General features: G+C 47.7%; 1 protein-coding gene across 6 annotated transcripts in view; it reads right to left on the reverse strand.

The window, feature by feature from the left end:
* Positions 1–17,751, reverse strand: part of LOC138758565 (KN motif and ankyrin repeat domain-containing protein 1-like) — a 326,554-nt gene that overhangs the window by 267,842 nt on the left and 40,961 nt on the right. Inside the window, exon 1 of one of the 6 annotated variants that reach the window (XM_069927676.1) lies at positions 3,258–3,579. The exons of the other annotated variants lie outside the window; for them this stretch is intronic. The gene's annotated coding sequence lies outside the window, so the exon portion shown is untranslated. Of the gene's footprint in view, positions 1–3,257; positions 3,580–17,751 lie in introns of those variants that run through there. 6 annotated transcript variants of the gene reach the window in all.

Here is a 17,751-nt window from a genome sequence, read left to right on the forward strand (position 1 = left end):
TTTTAGTAAATCCATCTTCTGGCAATTAAGAATTTCTAGCATCTCCAGGAATATTTTTTTAAAAATCTGTGAGGCAAAAAACAAGGGAAGAAAAAATTGTTCAATCATTCAGCATGGAAGCAGGCCCACTGAGTACACTCCATTTACACCAACACTATTTTCTTCTTTCTACATTCCCAAGCAATGCCCTTCCTGACTCACCCTTCATTCATTACCTACACATTAGCGCAATTTACAGCAGACAACTAACTTTCAGGAATGCACTGTGGGAGGAAGCTGAGGTGGTCACAGGGAGCAAGCAACGAGAAACTGGTGGAACGCCATGGGTCAGGCAGCATCCATGGAGAGAAGGTAAATATTCCATTTTTGACACGTTATATTACATTTAGAATGCAACATTCATAAAATTCTTTAACTTTTGTCTACCTCAAGGAAGACAGTGAGTCACCACTTTGTCCAGCACCCCTTACAGAAACGAAGCCCCAGCGAGGAATGAACTTGAGACCCCTGGTTGACAAGACCAGTGCTCTCAACACTGAACTAATGGAGCCTCAAAGTGGTTAGCGAAAGGGTTAACTCATGTGACAGTATGTATGTATGTTTTTGGGAGATAAATTGGGAAAGGTTTGTTAAAATAAGTTACATACAAGCACTTGAAAACAGATTTTATTTGAAATATTGGAGCTCTGCTAATGCTAGACCATATCAACTCCACAGCTTTTGCAAGAGCTTTGGAGAGTGCCCAAGAGACTTCATTAATGGATTGCTGTTTACAAAAGGCAACAGATGAAAGTTCTTTAATTACCTTGATGAAAGATGAAAGAGCCGCCTTCTGTCTGGAGTAGAGCTTGCTGTTCTAAGAGTCATGTGGTTTTGCAAGCAGAGAGAGTCAGTCTTTCCTCCAAAAAAGAGAGGATTGAGTTCTACAGTCAGAAGCAGCAGCTGGGACTGGAACAGGACAAACTGGCAAACTTGTGGAAAGCCCCATTTGAAAGATGGCCTGGTCAAAACCCTTGTGGTTCATGCAAGAGGAGAAGACTGGCTGTCTAATGTTTCACTTGGACTAAGAGAAACAAAAAGAACTCTGTGGTGACCTGAAAGTAAGAGGTTATCATCTGGAGAACCCTGAAGGGGCAAGTTTTGTCAGCAAGACATTGGAGTGCTGATTAAAACGGAATTAGTTGTGAATGTCCTGGAACAACAAATCTCTCACTGAAAATCGACAAGAACCTTAATGAGTGATAACCATTTACCTTTCGAGCACCAAAGCCTGGTGAACTTTATAACTTTATAAGTGTTAAATTCCGTGCGCAGTATATGAATTGCTTGCAACCAAGTGAACTTGGAGAAAATAAGAAGTAAGATTGGACTGTGAATGAAAGAATTTTTCTGAACTTACACACACGTGCACTTAGAATTAGAAGGGGGTTGGTTAGGTTAGTCCAGTGCAAATTATTTTTAAACAAACATTAGTTTGTTTGTCATGCAACTTAAATTGTTAAACGATTTAAAGTGTGATTCTGTTTTCATGTTTAAAGGTAATTAAAGGCAACTTTTGTTTAAGTAACCATTTGTGTTTTGGTGAATATCTATTGCTGCTGGATTTTGGTGTCCTCTGGGCTCGTAACACCCAACATATTGACCACCCATTTCTCCTGGTGGATAATGCCTGGCCAGCAGAATCTTTCTAGCCTCTAATTATTTACGTACAGATACCACAAACTGCCGTTCTTGAGATTCTTGCTGTCAGAGAGAGAATGTTGGCTCCACAGAGGCAGCAACCGAAGACAAGATTAAATCAAATGTTTGGATTGTGAGGCAGCGATTATAAAAGTTAAACAGTGCCGTCCAGATTTTTCTATTTGCAAAAGAAAATGTTACATATAGGAAGAAAAATTCCAGCAGATTAGTATACAACAGTGGTTCTGAACTTTTTTTCTTTGCACTCATATACCACTCTAAGTAACCCATTACTAACCAGGGCACCCTCTGCTATGGGTGGAGGATGAAAGAGTAGACATTTCAGGTGACCAACGATTGGCAGCTGAAACATGTCATAAACCTCTAAGAAAACATCTACCAGAGTAAGTTGACAGTGGATTACTTCTGGAATGCATGGAATTTGGTCAGGAAGAGAAGGACAAGAAAAAATAAAAATCCACAACGAAACTGCAATAATTGAAAAATTAACAATGTACTTATTATTTAAAATTTTTAAAATGCTTGGTTTAAAAGCCATCACTGCCACAAAATAAGATAGAAAATGAATTAGTCTTCTTAATGAAAAGGATGAATTATGGTCACCTCTGGGTTGGTCTTTACTGCCCCTGTATTCTTCGAATGAGCTAGTGATCACACTGATTTGGGGGGAGGTGAAAGAGGTCAAAATCTTGAGTCAGTGGAGACACTAATCAACTTCAATAAAGGCAGGAGCTGCTCCTCCCATGCTTGCTTTCAGCTCTGTTCACTCACTCATTCTTTGGTCTAAGATTTGTTTTTCAAACTTCAGCAATCAGTTGTGCTTTCAATTTTGTAGAATTTAATTTTTTTTGTCATGTAACTTAAATTACTAACCTAGTTGACTGCTTCTTGCTTTCATACTCAAATCTCAGTTTACATTCCCTTCAAGGACCGCTATCCATATTCTGCCTGGCTTGTAATGCAGGTGTACAGGAATGTGTTAGTTCCAAACTACCCTCTGAAGTGATCAGACCTTTCAGTTTTATCAAGTTACTCTATTAAAACTTCAAATAGTTCAAGGGCAAGACTCAAGAGTTACCAAAGAAAATTAGGAATGGGTGATAAATCTTGGCCTCCGATCCCACAGAAAAATGAACAAATTATTCATCCAAATTTTAATTTCAGGCATTGATGATCAGACTAGCATTTATTTTACCTCCCCAAAATTGTTATGAAGCATCAATAGGCCATTTTTAGTGGAAAAAAAGCAATTGTAAAGACAAATAGTCTGTCTTTAAATCACTTCACATACCTCCATAAAAGGTCCAAAGAAGTATCGACTGGTCGAACTCAGTCCATCTGCCTGCTGGGGGTAGACTGAGAGGTGGAGTGAAGTTGCTCCACCTCCATTGTGAAAGGAATGCCACTGAATGCACTCCAAAGAGGAGGACTGATGACATTGTGATGACGCCATCAGGCCATCACCCAGGATCTCAAATTTTAAAAACCCATAGGGTTAACAGAAGATCTCCCCGAGTCCTAAGACTGCTTACGCAGATCTCCACTCATGCTCTTACCTGCTCTTCAGTCGTCATGGGTCAAGTATAGGCCACTTTCCCTTCTCGGAGCATATGTTTGAGGTCATGGTGGTGGGGAGGCGCTACTACACCACTCACCCCATCTCCTTCAGCTCTGGAAGCTGGCTCCCGATTCAGCTGTGCGCAAAGGTACTGCACGCAGGAACCACATGATAAGTCATCATCATAAAAGGTAAATTTGCTTCTTTTTAAATAAACGAGCCCGCTAGAATGCAGTGTTTCACCATGAAAAGGGCTGATGAGACACTTAGTTGAAACGCTGCAATGCCTAAGAGTGAAGTTTATCCCAGTGTTTGCTCAGTTGGGAGTTCCAGGATTTACACCCAACAATGGAGGAGGAATAGCGACGTTTCTCTACCACCACAACCCCCACCCAAAAATCGGAGAGTGCGCAACCTTGAGAACTTGCATGAAATGGTGGCACCATGTACTTGCCAACTATTTGAATACAGATTAAAATTAGCAACAGTAAATCTATTCCAAAAAAGACAAAAGAATGTCTTGATGCTTGATACCAACACCCTGTAATGTTTCAGAGTTCAGGATGGGTACCGAGCTCTAGAGCAAAGCACAGCTGCCACCAACTCTGGGTTATGCCATTCTATCAGTTTTCACCAAGGGCCAAGCAGACATACCAAACAAAAATGGTGCCTTTGCTTCTCCATGCCCATGGCAGCCATCCAAATCCCATTTGCAGCTCTAAGCACTCAGACATTGAGCAAATCAAATACTCATCCAACTATTTCTTAAACATTATCAGCATTGTCACCTCCATCATTCTGGATTCCAGATTCCAACCACCCCTTCACGAAAAATAGCTCTCAGATCCCCTGTCAATGTCCTAACCCAAACCCTTAAACTTGTATACTCTTTTTAGCCACCCCTGTAATACCCATTTATCCCAGTGCTATCCTTATCCCTCAGGCTTCACTCCAAATGCATCCATTTGCCCAAGGTTATCCTCCTCACCAGTGAGGTCAACACTACGCTATGTTATTGGTGAACATATTCACCATATCTTCTGCATTCACTCTATCCATATTTGGATGTAATGATCCTTGTGATACACCACTGGATCTCTGTAGGCACTGACCACAGGCCATTCCCTTTACCCATCGCCTGGCTCATGGTCATGTAAGGTGAGCAGAGTCAGAGCAAGTTGATGGTGCTGTCCAACAGGGAGCTGGCATGCTGTGACCATGTGGATTCCTTCCCCCCACCCCCCCCCCACCACCCCACCAAGTGCTCAGATTTCCTCATCACAAAACACCAGCTGGTACGTTAATTGGTGACATTGACTGGAGAGGGAAATTGCTGCAGTGCTACAAAGAAATAATGAAAAAAGGAGAGCAGTGGATATTGACATTAACAGGCTGAATGGCCTCCTTCTGTCGTTAAGTGCAAAGTTGTATTTCTTGGAACACTTCCCAACTCTTCAGAGCAGAGGCCCCTCACCTGGACTTGACAAATACACAAACGAGAAATCAAATAATCATTTTTAGTAAAAGAAATACAAAGAGCTGGTTCATTTTCTTTCCAAATCAACTGATGACATTCATGGTCTGCTTCAGTTGGCCTTGCTGTAGATAACCAATAGACAAGGTAATACTAATAGTGACGCTCAGTTACAGTTGGATAGTTAAGAGCAAACCAGTCAAGGGCACTCCAGCAAACTGGATAACATTCATGGTCTGCTTCAGTTGGCCTTGCTGTAGATAACCAATAGACAAGGTAATACTAATAGTGACGCTCAGTTACAGTTGGATAGTTAAGAGCAAACCAGTCAAGGGCACTCCAGCAAACTGGATAACAATGCAGACACGTCAGGCAAATAGGAATTAAGAACATATCAAACGTTCATTGTTTAGAGTGATACATTTAGAGACAGTTTTGTGGCGATTTAACAGGGTTCTTTCCAGTACTACACAAACACTTTGTAATATGCTTTGAACAACTAAAGACCCTTTTTCTGCACACAGTCCTCACCACAAATTCCCAAATTATTCCCATTCTGCTGCATCCCCCACCTGACCTTCCTTGAATTGCCCATCTGACCTGGTCTTAAAAACTAACATGGTCTCAAGCTTTAATGATTAACTCTGGCACACATTCCACAGGCTCACAAGCATGCTGCAAAGCTTCTCTCCTTTCCAAATCTCCTGGTTTTAAATTTGTACTCACTGGTTCTATCCATTTTATAAATCTACATCAGTTTGGTTCATTTTGTTCCCTGCTTCAAATATCTCCTAACATTTGGTGTAATATTGGAATCGGTCCTGCTCTTTTCTACTTCCTATTGCCAACAGAGCATCAATTATGATTATATTTTGATGGTTTTGTGGCAACAACCATAAGATTGCTCAATAAATCTAGTTCTGGTTAAATGTAAAATCCACTTCTATAATTTTTGTCAAAATTTCTGCCAAGTCATACCAAAAGGATGTTCCAACATCTTTGGCTTGGCTTCGCGGACGAAGATTTATGGAGGGGGTAAAAAGTCCACGTCAGCTGCAGGCTCGTTTGTGGCTGACCAGTCCGATGCGGGACAGGCAGACACGATTGCAGCGGTTGCAAAGGAAAATTGGTTGGTTGGGGTTGGGTTTTTCCTCCTTTGCCTTTTGTCAGTGAGGTGGGCTCTGCGGTCTTCTTCAAAGGAGGCTGCTGCCCGCCAAACTGTGAGGCGCCAAGATGCACGGTTTGAGGCGTTATCAGCCCACTGGCGGTGGTCAATGTGGCAGGCACCAAGAGATTTCTTTAGGCAGTCCTTGTACCTTTTCTTTGGTGCACCTCTGTCACGGTGGCCAGTGGAGAGCTCGCCATATAAAACGATCTTGGGAAGGCGATGGTCCTCCATTCTGGAGACGTGACCCATCCAGCGCAGCTGGATCTTCAGCAGCGTGGACTCGATGCTGTCGACCTCTGCCATCTCGAGTACCTCGACGTTAGGGGTGTGAGCGCTCCAATGGATGTTGAGGATGGAGCGGAGACAACGCTGGTGGAAGCGTTCTAGGAGCCGTAGGTGGTGCCGGTAGAGGACCCATGATTCGGAGCCGAACAGGAGTGTGGGTATGACAACGGCTCTGTATACGCTTATCTTTGTGAGGTTTTTCAGTTGGTTGTTTTTCCAGACTCTTTTGTGTAGTCTTCCAAAGGCGCTATTTGCCTTGGCGAGTCTGTTGTCTATCTCATTGTCGATCCTTGCATCTGATGAAATGGTGCAGCCAGATGGCAGTCTCTTCAATCTGAGGCGCCTGCAAGCTCACACCAAGACACAAGAGAAACTTGTCCGTGAACTACTCTTTGCAGATGATGCCGCTTTAGTTGCCCATTCAGAGCCAGCTCTTCAGCGCTTGACGTCCTGCTTTGCGGAAACTGCCAAAATGTTTGGCCTGGAAGTCAGCCTGAAGAAAACTGAGGTCCTCCATCAGCCAGCTCCCCACCATGACTACCAGCCCCCCCACATCTCCATCGGGCACACAAAACTCAAAACGGTCCAACATCTATACCACACTTAAAACACTAGTCTGAAATTTCAGATTTTAAACCATGCAATTTTTGCAGTGTGAGGTATAATTGGTGCATAAAATTGTATTGTGCCAATCTAGATCTGATATTAATAATGTCATTATCAGAGCACAATATTGTCTTGAATCCTTCACTCCCCCTCCCCCCCCCCCCCGCCCCAAAATCTGTCTCCCACCTTTCCCTTGATTAACGTAAGCCCAGTTTGGGGCTATTGCTCTGCAATAGGAAATACAGCCTAGGTATAAATTTACTTGTGAGCCTCCATGTCGCTACCCCCTGGCGGCGGCGGGGCCACGGCTGGTCCCGAGCTACCTCCTGGCGGCGGCGGGGCCACAGCTGGTCCCAAGCTACCCCCTGGCGGCGGCGGCAGCGGGGCCACGGCTGGTCCCGAGCTACCCCCTGGCGGCGGCGGCAGCGGGGCCACGGCTGGTCCCGAGCTACCCCCTGGCGGCGGCGGCAGCGGGGCCACGGCTGGTCCCGAGCTACCCCCTGGCGGCGGCGGCAGCGGGGCCACGGCTGGTCCCGAGCTACCCCCTGGCGGCGGCGGCAGCGGGGCCACGGCTGGTCCCGAGCTACCCCCTGGCGGCGGCAGGGCCACAGCTGGTCCCAAGCTACCCCCTGGCGGCGGCGGCGGCGGGGCCACGGCTGGTCCCAAGCTACCCCCTGGCGACGGCGGCGGGGCCACGGCTGGTCCCGAGCTACCCCCTGGCGGCGGCGGCGGGGCCACGGCTGGTCCCGAGCTACCCCCTGGCGGCGGCGGGGCCATGGCTGGTCCCGAGCTACCCCCTGGTGGCGGCGCCACGGCTGGTCCCGAGCTACCCCCTGGCGGCGGCGGCAGCGGGGCCACGGCTGGTCCCGAGCTACCCCCTGGCGGCGGCGGCAGCGGGGCCACGGCTGGTCCCGAGCTACCCCCTGGCGGCGGCGGCAGCGGGGCCACGGCTGGTCCCGAGCTACCCCCTGGCGGCGGCGGCAGCGGGGCCACGGCTGGTCCCGAGCTACCCCCTGGCGGCGGCGGCAGCGGGGCCACGGCTGGTCCCGAGCTACCGCCTGGCGGCGGCGGGGCCACAGCTGGTCCCAAGCTACCCCCTGGCGGCGGCAGGGCCACAGCTGGTCCCAAGCTACCCCCTGGCGGCGGCGGCGGGGCCACGGCTGGTCCCAAGCTACCCCCTGGCGACGGCGGCGGGGCCACGGCTGGTCCCAAGCTACCCCCTGGCGGCGGCGGCGGGGCCACGGCTGGTCCCGAGCTACCCCCTGGCGGCGGCGGGGCCATGGTTGGTCCCGAGCTACCCCCTGGTGGCGGCACCACGGCTGGTCCCGAGCTACCTCCTGGCGGCGGCGGGGCCACAGCTGGTCCCGAGCTACCCCCTGGCGGCGGCGGCAGCGGGGCCACGGCTGGTCCCGAGCTACCCCCTGGCGGCGGCGGCAGCGGGGCCACGGCTGGTCCCGAGCTACCCCCTGGCGGCGGCGGCAGCGGGGCCACGGCTGGTCCCGAGCTACCCCCTGGCGGCGGCGGCAGCGGGGCCACGGCTGGTCCCGAGCTACCCCCTGGCGGCGGCGGCAGCGGGGCCACGGCTGGTCCCGAGCTACCCCCTGGCGGCGGCGGCAGCGGGGCCACGGCTGGTCCCGAGCTACCCCCTGGCGGCGGCAGTGGGGCCACGGCTGGTCCCGAGCTACCCACTGGCAGCAGCGGGGCCACGGCTGATCCCGAGCTACCCCTGGCGGCGGCGGCGGGGCCACGGCTGGTCCCGAGCCACCCCCTGGCGGCGGCGGCAGCGGGGCCACGGCTGGTCCCGAGCTACCCCCTGGTGGTGGCGCCACGGCTGGTCCCGAGCTACCCCCTGGCGGCGGCGGTGGGGCCACAGCTGATCCCGAGCTACCCCCTGGTGGCAGCGGGGCCACGGCTGGTCCCGAGCTACCCCTGGCGGCGGCGGCGGGGCCGCGGCTGATCCCGAGCTACCCCCTGGCGGCGGCGGGGCCACGGCTGGTCCCGAGCTACCCCCTGGCGGCGGCGGGGCCACGGCTGGTCCCGAGCTACCCCCTGGCGGCGGCGGGGCCACGGCTGGTCCCGAGCTACCCCTGGCGGCGGCGGCGGGGCCGCGGCTGATCCCGAGCTACCCCCTGGCGGCGGCGGGGCCACGGCTGGTCCCGAGCTACCCCCTGGCGGCGGCGGGGCCACGGCTGGTCCCGAGCTACCCCCTGGCGGCGGCGGGGCCACGGCTGGTCCCGAGCTACCCCCTGGCGGCGGCGGGGCCACGGCTGGTCCCGAGCTACCCCCTGGCGGCAGCAGGGCCACGGCTGGTCCCGAGCTACCCCTGGCGGTGGCGGCGGGGCCACGGCTGGTCCCAAGCTACCCCCTGGCAGCGGCGGGGCCACGGCTGGTCCCGAGGTACCCCCTGGCAGCGGCGGCGGGGCCACGGCTGGTCCCGAGCTACCCCCTGGCGGCGGCGGCGGGGCCACGGCTGGTCCCGAGCTACACCCCGGCGGTGGGGCCACGGCTGGTCCCGAGCTACACCCTGGCAGCGGGGCCACGGCTGGTCCCGAGCTACTCCTTGGCGGGGCCACAGCTGGTCCGAGACGCTCTCTTAAAAATAAGATCTTAATTGAAGATAGCCGAAGAAAGTTCTATTTGACAAAATTCCTGAAGATCTAGATGATGGCCTATTTAATGAAGGCATGCTCAAATACTCCTTTGTGTGTTAGTTCTTGGGGGGGGGGGGGGGTGAGATTTGGGCAATCATGAAACTCTAATTTTAAAATACTATTTATATGATGATTGTAATAATGTTCTAAACAAGTTTTGGAAAAAAAAAAATCACAAAATTTTCAAAAAAATTATGATTATACTAAAATTTAAACCTTGTTTGCACGTTAGATAATATGCAAGTAAGATTGCATTTTACTTCTTTCGAAAGAACTTGGAGGTTATTATGCTTGCAACAGCTAATTGAAGTAAGTAAATTTGGATCTGAAATGCAAGAGCAAAGAAAGGTAGGAGGCTCAAATAAAATAAAATTGTATTATATCAAAATCCTTTGATAAAATCCCAAGGTGCTTTGCAATCAAATAAGTACTTTTGAAATATTGATTGTCACAATTGCAATGTCAGAAGCAGCCTCAGATTTGAACACAGCAAACTCCCATAAAGTGAAATGGGACAATGAAGTAATAAATCAGTTTAAATAATGTCAACTTGGGTAATTTAAGTGTTTACTCAATTCCTCTGGTCACTTCCTTATTTTCCCATTAGAAATTCTTCCAGCTACTGTTGGGGATCCAACTTGAACTTCTGTCCAAAGTTGTGTTTCTCACCACTCTACTTTCACATTCTTTATTTCTTTCCACTCCCCCCCCCCCCCCCCACCACCCCCCACACACCATATCCCCACAAATATTTAGGCCCTCCTTGTCATCTTAGAAGGTGCCCCAAATCCTTCAGCCCACTATAGTTTCTGGAAACTTTAAGCCACTAAGATTTAACATTTTTTTAAATATTGTCAGCCATAGATAAATCACATCTCCTGTAGAAGAGAAAAGTGATGGAGAGACTCAGAAGGTAGCACACCATTCATGGAAATAAAAGGCAGTCAACGTTTAGTTCTATGGAATATAGTCAATTCTTCCTGAGGATGCTGCATGACCTGCTGAGCTTCTCCAGCACTTTTGGGTATCATATTAGACCCCAACATCCGCAATTTTTCTTGTTTTAAAAAAAAATCACATCTCATGACATCTATAATAAAGCAGCCACCACTCAATACCACAATGGAGTGTCGTAAATAATATGGATTTCAATCCTAAGGCTCGAAAGGATGCAGACTGCCTCCAGGTTACGAACACCCAAATTGTGGGCAAGCCTACATACTGATAACCTTCCATTATTACATTTAAAAGACCCATTGTATTTCTAAAGACATTAGTTCCTAAACCCAATTTATTTTCTCTCCATGTTCAGTAATTGTTCTCAATCATTAAAAATGCACATTCCTTTATCATGTAATGGTACAGAACATCCAAATCTACCCAAAATTTCCTTCTGCCTGTTGTAAGGCGGACACAAAATCAACATTAAGTGTCACTCAGTGCCCCTGACTGTCTGGGAGAAAGAAGCAAAAGAGAATCCCTTCAGTGTTAAATGAGTGTCCTAGATTTGCTTCCACCTCTCCCACAGCATTTGCAGCCACACAGACTACTGATCAATCCTTCAATAGCCAGAGCTCCAGTTCAAAACATCTGACACGAGCAGGAAGCCTTCAATGCCAGAGGCCCTTCAGGAGCCCTTTTTGCCCTCAGCACCCTCTCAAATCTCAACTCTAAGACCAGATTCCCATTAAGCCAGTTTTCAGAAGCTCACACACAGCCTGACCACAAGTCGTTCACAGCCACCTTGCCCTTCTTTGGTCCATCACTAAAGTCAATATCCCGTGGGGCCATCTCCTCCGCTTCTCCTTCTCCACCAGGGGGAGGTTTGGAACACATTCTCCCACTGCTCCCCAGAGTTTGCAACTTATCACAGCTGCTATAGTGCACGGATGACACTATCTTAGGCAAAGACACATGGCTGCAGAATTTCAGCTTGAAAACTGTCGAGAGAGAGGGGGGGTCACGCAAGAGGGGTGGGGAGGGGGAACTGGCAGCTTGTTGGAACCCCATTTTGAAGACTGGTTGTGAGTTCTGAGTTCAGCCTGTGAAAACACTTGTGGTCCATACAAGAGGAGATGGCTGGCTAGAGTGTTTCACCTGAAATAAGGGAAACAAAAGGAACTCTGTGGTCACCTGCAGAAGAAGAGGTTATCATCTGGAAAACCCTGATAGGGCAAGTTTCTTCAGCAAGACGCTGAAGTAGAGTAAAATCTCGTTACAATACGGTAGTTGGGGTCCAAGATTACAGCCAAGTTGTGGAACAGATGCATATAGGTCACGATTCAGGAAGCAGGAAACCAGAATACTGTGACTCAAACCCTACAATAAGACCTTTAACTTCACATACAGGTACACAATCCTTTATCTGGAACCCTTGGGGATAGTGTATTCCAAATTTTAGATTTTAAAAAGCCAGATTTAAGCCCCCCAACTCGCGATGCCAGTCCCTCGCCTGCCCCACTCGCACCCGACTGTCGCTGCGAAATTTCTCCCCACTCGCCAGTTTTTGGAGCTTGTAAATGAGTCATAAGACTCCATTTTTGAGTTTGTGGCTGTTAGCCTGGCATCCTAAAATCAACGTGTGGGGTCCACAGACCCCCGCCCTATAAGAGATTCCGCAGATTAACGAATCGCATTCTAATGAGGTTTCACTGTCGCTGATCAGAGGGAATCAGTGAGCGAGTGCGGGAGTGAGGGTGTGTCCAACGAGCAACAAATCTCTCTCGGAAACCAACAAGAACCTTCCTGAGTAGTAACCAATTACCTTTAAGCACCTTGGAGAAAATTCATCAATGTTCAATTTTGTGCACAGTATAAGAATTGCCTGATACCTGTGAAATTGGACTGCGAATCAAAGAACTTTTCTGAACTTAAACACATTATATACACATACGATTAGAATAAGGGGGTTAAGTTAATAGTAATTAATTAAAGTTTGATCCTGTTTTATGTTTAAAGAAAATTAAAAGCAACTTTTGCTCAAGTAACCATTTGTCCTGGTGAACTTCTATTGCTGTTTGGTTTTGGGGTCCTCTGGGCCAGTAACAGTTGGCTCATCTAATAGGCCGTTTAATACCTGTACAGAGCCACCAGCAATAGGACCAGGCATTTGAACCCATTGGAGTAGCGCTATGTCTCCGCTCTCCAGGGTCCATAGAGCACTGCCATGACAGCAGTTCAGGCAGCACCTCGTTTTTAGCCATTCACTAGAAAAGTACAGGCATTTACTGACATGAACAAAATAATCTCAAAGTATCTGTAAATCAGAATCCATTCATTACCTGGGGACAGCCAGCGATCTACATCTGTCATGATGCCAATTAATTTCTGTTGAAAGTTTAAAAGATGGATCAATAAGGTTTCTTCATCCCTGAATTTGCATCAATTAGATCAGATGGTCCATCAGAAACAGCAAGTCCTCTGAAACACTTTTTAAGCACTTTTCAACTTCTCTTTTAAATCAACTGTACTTTCAAAGCTGATGGGTTGATGATTAACCTGCACTTTACTGCAGAGCTGAAGGCATCATGTTTCAATTAAACATAACTATTTGGTTACCCGCCACCCATTTAAATGAAGAGCAAATGTAAATAGTCACTGTGAGCAATTGGTGATTGATACAATATACTAATAGTTTCAACATTGCAATCACATCTGCTACAAATGGTAAGCATTGCATGTTGCCATTTGAGATGAATGATTTACAAGAGTGATTACACAACCTTCTATTAAAACTTCACCCACATGATGAATAACAGCTTTTAAAAAATGTTATTAAACTCTTCTGCTAACCCAACGCGTTTCAACCTTCGGTTTTCACATTTAAGTATACATCTTGAACTCCAGCCAAGCACTTTCAGTTATAAATACTATAATGGACTGAAAACCACTGGGTCATGTTGTCACACAGCACAAAGCAAAAACTAAATGGTTTCAATCAGTAAAATTATGGCACTTAAAAGCAAAATTCGGGAAGTTCAGAGATGCCATTATAATACCCATTTCATGCAGACATATCTAATTTTTATAAAAGTGGCAGCTATACATTGCTGCGAGCAAACTTGTCAACTTTCACTTGCTTCTGGAATCCAAGGGAGATGTCATTAGCACACAATTTTATGCTTTTGAGCAGCTGCATCAAAAACATGCATCACTCTCGACTTGAAAGGAAAACTAGTACCCATCTAACACACTTACATTGCAATTTCTTCCGCCCAGAATAGTGCAATTGTGGCTATCTGCCAAAGCAAGTGGAACAAACACGCTGAGTCGAGTTTCAAATCCATTGATTTACTGATTCAAACTGGTGCTCTTAAAGGTCCATGCTGGTTCCAGCACTCGTGCAGGGCGGAATTGACATCCACTTCCTATGTGTTGTCAAGCCAAATGGGGAAGTATGATTGGGGCCTCAGTGATAAAAATTAGTGGTAAAAATTAACCATCTGATGAATTTCTACAGGCCCTTGACTGTGTTGGGCCAGGTGAATTTGCAAATGGCCTCCACTTTCCCTGGCAGGGGAATAGCTCAGTGTTGGTCGATCCAGTGCCCCAAGAAGTCAATGGTGGGTAGGCGGAACTGGCACTTCACGAGGTTCACCGCCAGGCTGTAGTCGCTCAGGTGGCAGCAGAGAAGGTGTGGGTGTGCTAGGTGTTCCAAGTGGGAGTGATGAGCGACCAGGATGTTATCCAGGTAGATGAACTGAAAGTTCAGATCCCACCCTTCTGTGTCCATGAGATGATGGAAGGTCAGGGCTGCGTTAAGGTCGAATGGTATTCTAATTCAAAAAGGCCAAACAGGGTTATTATGGCTGTCTTTGGGATATCATCTGGGTGAACCGGGACGATGATACCCTCACACCAGGTCCATCTTTGAAAAGATAAATGCCCCATGCAGGTTGGCCATGAAGTCCTGGATGTGTGGGACTGGGTACCTATCAGAGATGGTCACTTCGTTCATCCTCCTGTAGTCCCCGCACGACCTCCATCCTCCTGCGGACCTTTGCACCATATGGAGTGGAGAGGCCCACGGGTTGTCTGAATGCCACATAATGCCCATCTTCTCCATCTTGTTAAACACATCCCTCTCTAGTTGAAGCTTATCTGGTGGCAACCTGCGTGCTTGGGCATGCACGGGTTGTTCTTGAGTGGGAATGTGGTGCATCCCGCAATGTTTGGGGGCTATCTGGAAAACTGTGGCATGATGATGGATGGGAACTCTGACAACACCCTGGTGAATTAGTTGTCTGAACATGTGACCGAGTCCAGGTGTGACGCCGTCAACCTGGCCTTGCCAAGGGGAATGGTTTGAAATGTCTTTGCATTGACTAGCCGTCGTCTCTTCAGGTCCACCAAACAGTATGTGCAGAGGAAGTCTGCACCAAACAACATTTATGACATTGCGGCCAGCGTAATCATCCATGTGAATCAGTTGGAACCGAATTGCAAATTACATGTGCCGTAGGTGCGGATGGTGCTGCTAGGTTCCAGTCCAGCCCTTCTGGTCCTGGTATCTTGGCTCGAGAAGGGGTGGGAAGGAAAGGATGCAGATTTCTGCTCCTGTGTCTACTAGGAACCTGCGCCCAGCCAGAGTGTCTATTCCAGACATACAGGAAGCTATCCCGCTGGCCAGCTGCCGTAGCGATCAGCAAAGGCTGACCCTGTTTTTTCCCTGGAACAAGCATGGTGGTTTCCATCGCAAAACTCCAGATCCCCACCTCTGATGATAGAAACACCAAGACTCTGAGCTATTGTCGTCTCTTGGTGCAAGTGTTGCTGACTTTGTTGCTAGGGCGCGGGGTGGCTGGGCCTTCAGTTGTGATGCAGCAAATTCTGACACTTGTTCTGCTGTCTCTTTTTGCACATCACAGGCCATATGCGTGCACAGCTATTTTCTGCAAATCAGAGAAATCCTCATTTTCAGGTAGGAGGCGGATGCCCTCCGGCGTCTGCTCCAAAAAGATCTGTTCGAAGAGTAGTCATGGCTTATGGCTGTCTGCTAGCACCAGCATGTCACTCAATTGGCCAACAGCGTACAGTCACCAAGGCCATCCATACACAGCAACCACGCTGAGGCCGAAAGTGCAGACCAACAAGGATTTGAATGCCTCATACCAGCCGGCCTCTGGGGCCACTGCAGAAAGTCCATTATTCACCCTGCCGTCTCTTGGTCGAGTGCCATTACCACATAGTAGAACCTGGTCTCATCAGAGACAACGTTCCTGACCCAGAACGAGGCCTCTGTTTGTTGAAGCCAGACAAAGGGCTGAGTGGTCCAGAAAATTCTCAATTTAAGCAAAACTTGTGTTGTCCATGATGTTGCTGGAGTTGTTCGTGCCAGGTCCAAATGCTGTTGGACCAGACTGTCGGGATCACCAATAGGACTATCAATCACCGCAAGTGGAAGGAATACACTGAGTCAAGTAGAATTTCAAACCAACTGATTTACTGATTCAAACTTTCACATTTTAAAGTTCATGCTGGTCCCAGCGCTCATGTGGGGCAGAAGTGATATCAACTTCCTGTTTGTTGTATTGCCCGGAACTGAGAGCTCTCGAGTATGTCTCTGACTGCAGACTCTGCTGGTGCCGATTCCCCTGGCATGTGGGTGAGCCGCCACACAAGTACACAAAATATCCTACAGAAATGCTGGATTTTTACCAAGTTTTACTCATCAGTAAAAGCAGGACAGCAAAACAGCAGAAATAGACTGCTTTAAATACCAATGATGCAAGAAAATCCCAGAGCAAGCAATTCCAATTAGTTGCTTGGTTTCCAGGGATTTCACTTCAGGGTCTTAGGCTGATATTGCAAGACATGACTGAGGTGCTGTGCTATAGTACTGGAAGTGTCATCTTTTGGTTTAGAAGTTAAATAGAAGCTGTGCCTACCACTCATGCGCTAATATAAAATGTGTGTGCTATTTAAAAGAGGTGCAGAGAAACAGATAACTCTTGTCCCTCAAGAAATCAAACGACTCTCACAGGTCATTTCACATTCCCATCTAATTGGACTTGCCCTGCAAAAAACTGGTTGCCACATTTTAAATCTAATTTAGTGATGCAGCACATAACGGGCTCTTCTAGCCCAGAGCCTGTGTTGCCCAAATGCACCCATGTGACCAATTAACCTACATACCCTGCTCATCGTTGGAATGTGGGAGGAAACTGAAGTACATGAAGGAAAATTACAAGGCAACTTTTCTGCTTTGCTAGCAGTCCAAAAGTGTCCTGACAGAATTTGTTTGTTAAATTCAATACTGTAATTTTTCCACCAAGACCCCAACACATTTTTATGGAGCAGTTGCATTCTAAATTGACTGCACCACAAGGATAGTGTATAAACAGAGAAAGAATAGTAGTGATGGTATTTTATAGTTGCAAGATGATTTGGGACATTCTACATCTGTGAAATGTGATGTCAAAGCATCCTAATCACATTTGAGGGTTTTGATATGAAACACTGAATTTCAGATGGAAGAGAAAACTGTACAAAAATAATTTGTTTGTTGAACCAGTTAAAAAGAAAATTAATCCCCCACCCACCAACGACAGCAAAGATTATAACCAAGGTAACAAACAAAAAGTAAGTTAACTGGATTAAAATACAGTCCACATCTTTTCTCCAGAGGGGGAAAAAAAAGCTGCTAAATTTCAATCAGAAAGTTTTGAAAATGTTCAACATAAAGAACAGCGAGATGAGACTAAGAATATTGTGTTCTTGCATCAAAACAGCTAAAGGGGTTCAAATTAGAACAAAATGTACGAGTCCTTGGGTAAGAAGCTATTTTATGTAGCACAGGTTTGTGTGTATATGCAAGGGAAGAAAGCTAATTGTTGCATCCAAACCACACACAGGCAATGCAATCTCCAAGCCTGGTTCTGGATCCTACTTGAACAGGTGTATATGCATGGCAGTGTCTGGGCATGCTCCAATCACCAAGTCTGAAATTAAACCACATGTTGCATTTGCAGCAAATCCCTTTGTTGATCCCAGGCTCATGAAACTGAACTTAATGCTTCTCCACAAAGGTCACCAATGCACAGCAAGTGAATGGACAGTCCAGGTGATTGTCCATCTATCATAGGTAGGTTCTGATATGTTTTCCAAGTGTCTTATCAATCCCTCCCTTCATCACCCCACCAAAGTTGCTCAGGCTCCCCAATACATCCCACCTCACCAGTACCATTCCCACCCCCTCTCCCCCAAAGACCCCAACACCATCAAGACTCTAATTCTCTTTCTTCCCCCATTTCAGGCACTGAACCAGGTAATGAACAATGCTGAAAGTCTAATCCCAGGTCTCAATATC

This window comes from Narcine bancroftii, chromosome 1 (genome assembly GCF_036971445.1).
Source record: "Narcine bancroftii isolate sNarBan1 chromosome 1, sNarBan1.hap1, whole genome shotgun sequence".
NCBI classification, from domain to species: domain Eukaryota; kingdom Metazoa; phylum Chordata; class Chondrichthyes; order Torpediniformes; family Narcinidae; genus Narcine; species Narcine bancroftii.